Source organism: Macrobrachium nipponense, chromosome 13, assembly GCF_015104395.2.
Source record: "Macrobrachium nipponense isolate FS-2020 chromosome 13, ASM1510439v2, whole genome shotgun sequence".
NCBI lineage: Eukaryota > Metazoa > Arthropoda > Malacostraca > Decapoda > Palaemonidae > Macrobrachium > Macrobrachium nipponense.
The window spans coordinates 100846170-100856169 of NC_087206.1; the positions used below are offsets into that span (position 1 = coordinate 100846170).

General features: G+C 35.6%; 1 protein-coding gene across 1 annotated transcript in view; it reads right to left on the reverse strand.

Moving 5' to 3' along the window:
• Positions 1-10000, reverse strand: part of LOC135225230 (mucin-5AC-like) — a 198007-nt gene that overhangs the window by 98243 nt on the left and 89764 nt on the right. The window lies entirely within an intron of this gene.

A 10000-nucleotide genomic window follows, 5' to 3' on the forward strand; every position in this document is an offset into this window, starting at 1 on the left:
CATACACATGCATATATATATACATATTTATATATATAATTATATATATATATATATATATAGTATATATATGTGTGTGTGTGTGTGCGTTATGAACTGCTTATCGTAGATTCATTGTTTATCAAACAACTAGTTCCCAAGTTGAATACCCAGACCTCCTCCACACAACTATACCTGAGTTAACTTGTATTTATGTATTATTATTCTGTCTTCTGCCTTCTTTGCATAAGGTTGGTTAGCGGTCTTTGGTCTTGTTTTTGTTTCTGTTTTTTTTTTCTTTTTTTTTTAATTCTGTGTTGTAATTTGTAAATGTGTTAGAATAATTTTTAAAGTAATTTTAAAGAAATTTTTAAGTAATTTCATTTATTGTCTAACAGATTCCCTGATGATGTAATAAAGTTATTACGAAACGTAGGAAATAAAGAATTACAATAAATTACAACGTTTCCAATGGTCCACCTTCACGCTGATGTGTCGTACTGGCCGTCGCCTTCCTCTGTCTCCTGATAGATTTATATATATATATATATATATATATATATATATATATATATATATATATATATGTGCAGATTTTGTTGAATTTTATGGCATTTTGGTTGTTGATCGACTTCTTATTAGTTTGACAATATTTTATGAATCTTCTGCTTTCTTCCAAATTCCGTTGATAAAAAAGAGAGTTATTTTTGTCCATCAACTGAATTTGAAAGAACGCAGAAGATTAAGAAAATATTGTCAAACTAATAAGTTGATCAGCTACCAAAAAGCAGTAGAATTCAACGAAGTCTGCATACAAGAAAAACTCTGCCTATATGTATGTATGTATGTATGTATATAATGGCTATCATCAGTTTGAGCATTCGACCTCTTTATCTGTGTATGATGAAAGAACAAATATGCAACAAAATGTGAAATTTTATGTTAAAAATATACACACGTGCTAGCGGTTTTAGGTGAGTTTATTGTAACACGTTTTGTTGTGGTGTCATCGGTCAGCGTGCCTTGCTCGGAACTGCGTCATCGTTTATTGTTCTTATTGGCTGTGGTTATACATTATGGCTTTAACATTTATGGAGGCCTTTGGTCAATCAGGACTGCGAAAAAGAGATTTATTTTGCACTGGTAAGTCGTTACGCAACTACTTAGAAAACATGTAGCAAGCCACTGAAAATCTAGACCTCTGTAGGGTCATGGTCAAACGTGAAGCGGTTACGTGAGTTCGTTTATATATCTAAATATGTGTGTGTGTGTGTGTGTGTGTGTGTTTGTGTGTGGGATATAGGTGTGTGTTATATTGCGATATTGAGTGTAATTTTCTTGAATATTTATTTCTAAAACCAGAATTAAGAAAATAAAAAAAAAGGTGTTTCTTATAATAGCACCGAGCCGAAACCTGGGCGAAAAAGGACGGTTGACCTTATTGTGCAGATCCCACCCGACCTTGTAAACAAAAACCAAGCGTTATTAAAATCTTACTAATCTTACTACAAAATTTAGCGATCTATTGCCAGCGGCAGTGAAGCACATTGAGACCCCAGTGCCGAGAGTCTGTCAATCGGAGTCATTCCTATCAGAATTTTGATAGAAAGGTAAAAACAGATTTGTAAGATTATTAGATTCGTGATTTTTCCTTTTATTTCCTCGGTTCACCATCGCAAAAGTCGGCACCTTTTTGATGTTATTTCACAAAGTGTGACCTATTAATTTTTTTTATACGTGCATGTCTGTGGATAGGTGACCAATATTTTTATCGAGTCATGTTTTTTCTTCAAGTATCTTGCCAGGTCATGCTGACTTTACCTTTATTTTCTTTTAAAATTTTCGAATCGCTGGTGACGATAAAAATCGGTTGAAACGTTTTTCTGACCTGTTTTGAACCAGTTCACTTCCATTTCTTTAACGTCATTCGCTTCTTTTTTAGAGAGACATTACAAAACAAAGTTTTTGATCTCATTTCTTATAAGTATTAAACGTCTTTATTTTTAACTTTTACTTTTATCATGTCTAGACTTCAGAAATCTTTCTTCCAAGTATTTTCTTCCAAGCCGCTGAAATCCCAAATCTTCAGGAGTATCACTTCTTTCAGAATAAACATCAGAGATATCCCGGACGTTCAGAGGAAATTCTTTTATAAGTTATCCGTAAACTTCTGTCAGATTTGATATCCGTAAGCTTCAAGATATTCCTGTATATGTATTTCTAAGCCTCAGATATTTTTGCTTTGTTTCAACCGAGTGACAGTTTTGCCCCTACATTATTATCTAGTATATACTACTGTAATTGATTTTGAAAGTTATGATATGTAAACTATTAACCAAATGCAGAACATGAAAGTCTGCACCTTTATTGCAATGTATTACGTATTACTGTCCGTCAGAAACTAAAGTTGTTAATATTCCCTCTTACTGTTTCAAGTAGAGGTGGTGATGACGAAGAAAATTGTAATTATCATGATAGCTGTCAGCGTTGTTATAATTAAGATTTTTCTGTCTAGTTTTGCGGTATGTGGCTAACCAAGATGAAGGTTTTTTTTTATCTAGTGAGAGTAATACACTTAAAACCAGAAAGTCTTCAGAAAACAGCAAAGTTTGCCAGCAATGAAACAATCTTGGATCTCCAGTCAGATCTGGATCAATCTGGCAATCTGACCTTTTCTTTCGTGGCCCTAGGCCTTCTCACCCACAAGGTTATTTTGAAATCGATCTTCTTTTTTCTCTCGAGTGGACACGTAGGCTACAAAATCTATGGTCTAAGACCTTGACCTTACCATAGTTATGGGAAGGTACAAAGCCTACTTCCAACTTCTTACAAATAATGGGGATTAGATTCTTAAGTCCTCTTCTAGGTAGACCAGGGATCTGCTTGAGGTATAGTCACTTTCATTGTATGTTTCCTCGATCTATTTGTCATCTCAGGTTAAAGGGTTAACTACATTTTCATGTATGATTTTTACGGCAAAGGCAAACTTACGTGTAGTACACTGACACACACACACACACACACACACACACACACACACACACACACACACACATATATATATATATATATATATATATATATATAATATTATATATATATTACATGTATATGTGTGAGTGTGAGTCTGGACTCAGTAGTATTAAGGCTGCATTCGTTGTTTAATATTGGGTATTATAAAAAAAAGTCGCCGGTGTTACAATTGAGTTAACTATCATTTAGGATATATATATTACTATATACACACATACGTACATACATACTCTGTGTGCATGATGTTGGAAACATCGATTCTATTAGATAACCATTATCTCAAAATGCCAAATGTCCACATGTCATTGACAACTATAAACTATATGGCATCTGTTTGTCTGTTCTGCACACTATAATGATAATAGGAAAACAAAGACTGCCATGTACTTCAAACTTTATAGAGCCTGATAGTATCGTCAAGGTTCAGTCCGTAGTGTTTGAAGGGCTCACGATCCTAATACATGCTTGGCAAGGTAGGATCTGCGTGTCACCATTTATCGAGGTGGACTGACGGATGCATTAGCTCGAACAGTTATCTACCGGTAGGTCCCAACATGACGATGTATTGAATACTTTAGCTTGGCACTTTCTTTGAATTCCTTCTCTCTCATGGAGTTTCCATCGGGACCTGAGCCTTTGAATAAACAATTGAAAAATACGCCGAAGCTTCTTCGGCGCAATCGAAAATACATCTATCTTTCGGTGATCCTGGTATAATGCTGTATGAGCCGTGCTCCATGAAACGTTAACCGCCTCCATGTGGTGGGCTGTCCTATATCGTTGCCAGACGCACCTTTATGGCTAACTTTAACCTTAAATCAAAAATAAAACTGCTGAGGCTAGAAGGCTGCAATTTAGTATGCTTCATGATTGGAGGGTCGATGATCAATAGTCTGATTTACAACCCTCTAGCCTCAGTAGTTTTTAAGATCTGAGGGCGGACAGACAAAGTCACCTCAATCGTTTTCTTATTCAGAAACATAAAATCATATTATAAATCATGAATACATATTATAACTTGAGAATAGGATTCTCAGTTGTCTAAACATGTTTAAATACGAGTCCAGTAAAGTGACATTAAGTAAAATGGCTAAGAACTTCCATTTCATTTTCATTTGTCGTTTACTTTCTTTGGCCTCTAAATGTCCATTTATTTTTTCTCTGTATAATTGGTCGTACAAGATTATCTCGTGTTCGTCTCATTCGTTGGATATAGGCCTAAGCTATGAAGGTTAACACCTTTGATAGCGTTGTAAATTTAATTATAATTGCTCTCTTTCCTTTTCGTCGAAAGAAAAAGTTAATCATGTTGATAACACAAATGGATGTGGTGATTGCGTTTATTGTGGGAGATTAGCTTCCATCTGCCATGTCAGTAGGCCTTGATATTAGAAATCATTTCAACGCAAATACGTAGTAGTATGCGTAATAAGTGGATAATGAAAATAAGATCCACTATAGCCCCTTCTTTTGTAAAAATAAATATCAAAAGATATCGTAAGGCTTATGTATGAAAATACAGGAAAACAGATGCGGTTTTTTTCTAATAATAATAATAATAATAATGACAAATGACATTACTAATTGCCACTGGGAGAACGGCGGATATGAAACGGGAAGTTGAAGCCAGACGAGTTAGATTGAACTCGATCAGAACCATAAACCTGTCCGCCATTGCGCAGATGGTTCGTGACACTGCTTTTAGTAGGGGGTGTCAAGCCGGCCCTTACTTGTGACCTTTGGCAACTGTGTTTGCCATTTTGCGGTTACGCCCCGCGAATACGTGAAAGTGTTGGTTGCGCTTTCAAGCTTTTTATCAAAGCTTTCTTCTTCCGTTCGATCTTCCTTCTTTTTCGTATGGCTTCCTATCGAAGGATAGTGTATTTCAGTTTGTTAAAATACAGATTTTCATTTAAAAAAAGCTCAAAACTTCAAAGGAAACTTTAAGAGCTCTGCAATGTTCATTTGTTGGTGTTGTTTTTTGCACTGACTTTCTTTGTGTATTTTCAAATTTCTACGATCGTTTCCATGTGAGTTTATACATGACAGGACAAAAAGCTTAGCATTCCACATTTTGCTCAATAGGTGTATTGAAGAACCAATTAATGTGATGAGTTCGTCCACAATTGTTCCTCGATGGACGAGTGGTTTTCGCGCTCGGCTGCCAATCCGGTGGTCCGAGGTTCGATTCTCGGCTCGGCCAACGCGGAATCAGAGGAATTTATTTCTGGTGATAGAAATTCATTTCTCAATATAATGTGGTTCGGATCCCACAATAAGCTGTAGGGCCCGTTGCTAGGGGACCAATTGGTTCCTAGCCACGTAAAAATATCAAATCCTTCGGACCAGCCCTAGGAGAGCTGTTAATCAGCTCAGTGGTCTGGTAAAACTAAGATATACTTAACTTTTCTTCCACAATTAATACTCTACATAAATCCAAATGTCAAGAAAAATCTACCTGTATATTTTTCTACGTAAATTCCATGACATCGCGTTACGGTTCCATTAAAGTAGTTTGGATTCAGTGCTTTTTCATAAGTGTTACAGATATGGATAGGAAGAAAGCTCATTAGGAATGGTATAAATGCATACTCGAGCACCTTGCTTGCAGACTCGTCGCCAAGTTGAGAGAGAGAGAGAGAGAGAGAGAGAGAGAGAGAGAGAGAGAGAGAGAGAGTGTATTAGTAATAAGAATTCGGGGATTGCTTGTTCTAGTTTGTGCATCATCATATATATTGTCGGAGTTCAGTTTTGCCCCAGTTCACGGAGAATTTAGGCTACTTTGTGAAAGGTTTGGCGGCAAGATGCTAAAATGCCGATTCATCACATCCAATTATGGTTTTTACGTTTTTATCTAATTTCTCAAAAAAAAAAGCTGATAATATTCTATTTTAGGTTATGCTATTTATGCCCTATTTCATAAAATTTCAATTCGACCGCCGACTATTGAATAAAAAATTGCAATCTAAAATTTTTATCGGTCAGAATTTAAGCATTGCACCAAAATATGGAATATACAGATCTGGTCTCGTCGTATTTGGATGTATGTTTGTTCGCTCGTTTGTTATTGCGTACTCAAAAATTTCTATACAAAAGCTAAAGGAGTGTATGGAATTGGTTGATTCTCGAACTCGCGATTCCCACAGTCTTTATGATAATGTGATGCCTGACTTCTGAGGAAATAGTTGAGGCACACAGTCACGGAACGGTGGTGAGCAGTAACGAGCATCGTACCTGATGAAATGGCGAAAACTGTGACCGTCCCAGTGGGAGGATAATGCCGTCAGTGCACCTGATGTGGCGCACTGTAGGCATTACTTAAGTTCTTTGCAGCGTCCCTTCGGCCCCTGGCTGCCACCCCTATTGTTCGTTTTACTGTATCTCCTTCCGTATTCTCTTTCTTCCATCTTACTTTCCACCCTTTCCTATCAATTGATTCATAGTGCAACTGCGAGGTTTTCTTACTGTTGCTCCTTTCAAACTTTTACTGTCGATTTCCGTTTCAGCGCTGAATGACCTCATTGGTCCCAGTGCTTGGCCTTTGGCCCAAAATTCTATAATCAAATCAACGACGAAGATGAAACGATTCTAGTTTGTAGTAAGAGGCTATTTGCATAGAGAGGAAGGCTTTGGTTACACTGTCACAATGATTACTTTACGAAGAGACTTTAAATACGTGAGAATAATACTCCTCTACTATATAGATCTATAGTAGCATCCACGAAAATGTCGTCCAAAAATGATAAACCTCTTGTGGAACAGGAACCACATTCGATTCCATCAAGGGTTGTAACCTTAATAAATTAATCATTATCTTAGTACATAGTGCTATTCTTTATCAGTATCTAAGTGATTTAATTAGTTTGAAGGTACGGATATCATTTATAAATGCTACCAACTTAATTGCTTATTATATAAGAACTTATGATCAACTGCTCTAAATAACTTAGTGCTTAACGAGTGGTGTCCTTTAGTCAGGGGTATGGTTCCTAAGATTGTTAATTACAAAAGTAAACACATTTATTTTTGAAATACAACATATATTATTCTAATAATAATTCTGTTGAGCGTGTTAACGCGTTGATGCCAGTAGACGTCACTGGGTTTCGCGCGCGAGAGATACGTGATTGTTCCGTGATCAGGATCCGTGACAAATAACAAATGAATCTCCTTAGACTTGCTCCCTGACAAATACATTGAACGTTTTTATTGATTAGTGAATTGGACACCTGATAGTTATGAGACTGTGGTGGGTCCTATCAATATGGGTGGTGGCTTGTATCCAGCAATCTTGTCTTTACAAACTTTCAAGGTGCTTATATATATATATATATATATATATATATATATATATATATATATATATATATATATATGAGTGTGTGTGTGTGTGTATGTGTGTGTGTGTAGAAAGTCTGTAAAAACAAGATTGATGGTTTCCTTAAGTGTTGCGTCACGTGAGATATATATATATATATTATATATATATATTATATTATAATTAAAATAATATATATATATATATATATCTCACGTGACGCAACACTTACAGAAAAACCGTAAAATTTCCATAGGCAGTTCATAGTGTGTGTTTTGCTTTCGCAAGAGGGAAAAATATTACAGCAATAATGAGAGTTGGAAAAGAAGAAGGGAATGTTAGAATTTGTGTGACGGAGATTTAAGTATACCAGAGTTTTGGAATAACGATAATAGCTCTGACAAAGGAAGATAAGTAATAGGGGGACGGATTCAAATGTCGATGTTGACATTACTTGAAAGTTATATTTTTCCAGGAGAAGATTTGTGTTATGGCGTAACGATAAAAGATTGCTTCCTTACTTTCTTAAAAAAAAATTATGTTGATTTACATATATATATATATATATATATATATATATATATATATATATATATATATATATATATATATATATGTATATGTCCGTACAGTATCATATATGTGCAGCAAATAATTCCTTGATAGAGTTATTACTGGTTTAGTCAACCTGACTCCATGTTCTTAAGCCGTCCACTTTATTTTCCTTAGTATGGTTTTTCAGTTCATTAACTTTTGTTTTTAATTGTTCCATAAAAAATATTTGGTTTTAATAACAGTGATGTTAGTCAAGCCATTCCAATACGTTGTTCCAAATCATTCGTTCCGAATGAAAGCTGGTAGTAGAATGTTGACATAGCTTTAACACAGACTTTCACTAAATATCTTAATTCGACGTTCATTTCCCGTCACTGGTTGGGGTCTTTATCATTTTCTCCGCAACTGCTGTCATTTGCCCGTCCAGAGCAAGTGGTGAGTGATCTCGTCGTCTCGGAAGCGACGACAAAATGACACGATTGTCGACAATTGTCGCTCTCGTTTTGTAAAGAAAGTTAGGGTGAACGCAGATCAGTTGCCCAACGGTATAGGAATGTAATTTCCTCACATTATATATATATATATATATATCATGTATGTATGTATGTGCATAGTTACATACATACATGAATACATACAACATATTGTCTGTATGCGTGAACTGTAGGGGAAGAACACTCACACCCGGAGACAAGGAAGGGAATGGGCGCACTGTTTCTTATGGAATAGTTAGCAGTTAAAAAGTAAAAGGAAAAAGTCTTATGAGTTATAGGGGGATCGAGTAAAAGCTTATGTTATATACGATAGAGGCGACGTGTAGGATGTTGACTGTGAATGGTGTAGGTGATAACTAGTTGAAAGTAATTAAACGTTTATATGAATGAAGTAAAACGTGTTAAAGAATAAGAAGACGTGTAAGTAACTGGTTGCTGTAAAAATGGTTCTAGGACAAATTTATGTGATGTCTCCACGGGTATTCAATATCTTTATGGATAGAGAGGGATGACAGAAGTCTGTTGTTTTTTATTAAGCTGACCTTGTGTCAGCACGGGCTCTTGCTCACAGAGCAGCCCGTAAAGACAGAAGTCATAGAAGAGGATGGATGTCGGTGTAAAGTAATAGAATAAGAAAATGGGTCGCGGATGAAGTTTTAAAAGATTTATATTTGCAGAACTTACTGTACCGATAGAAGATATTGAGAAAAGGCGAAAAAATGGTAGTAGAAACGTTGAAGGTGGAAGAAGAAGAAGCTGAGAGTAAATGTGACCAAGAGTAAGGTTGTGATGTAAATGGAAAATAGGAAACTGAACCAGAACACGGAATAGGAAAAAAAAAGTTATTCATATAAGCATATGTGGGTAAATATAATAGGAATTTGTAGGATGAACTGAGTCATAGAATAAATGAAACAAGGTAGGTGCAAAAGACTGGAAAGAGACTTCGAGTGTCTATGGAAGCCAAAAAAAACAATAAATGAAAGAAAAGTTCAGCCAGCTTTCCTTTATGGTAGCGAAGTATGAATGTTGAATGAGAATGAAGGGGAAAAGATCGAAGCTCTTGACATAAAAAATTTTCCGTAATAAATGAGTGTAAGAAGAACTGAAAGGTAAGTAAGGTGGATATATAAGTGGATGTGGTAAAAAAAAAAGTTCATGTAAGTGAAAGAATTGATAAGAGAATTTTGAGATGGTTCGGGTGTGTGGGAAGAACGGAGAAAGATCATTTGGGGAAGTGAAAGTTTTTTTGTTTATTTTCTGCAGATTGCTTCCCGTAGATTTATCAAGTAAATTCAACATGGCAGTGATCATTGTCTGTTTTCTCTCTGTACCCACGTCCTTTTTGGGTTATTTGCTTAATGTCTAGTATAATATGGACACATAGGTCACATATGACCGATATTCTTTAGAAATAATTGTGAAGTTCATGTTGATCATTTTTGGGAGATATATACAAAGACAACTGCATTTGTATAATATGTATCTCTCTCTCTCTCTCTCTCTCTCTCTCTCTCTCTCTCTCTCTCTCTCTCTCTCTCTCTCTCTCTCAGGAAGAAAAACACGTGAATGAACTTTTATAACTTTTTGATGTGAAGTAAAGATGACTTTTCTTCGTGAA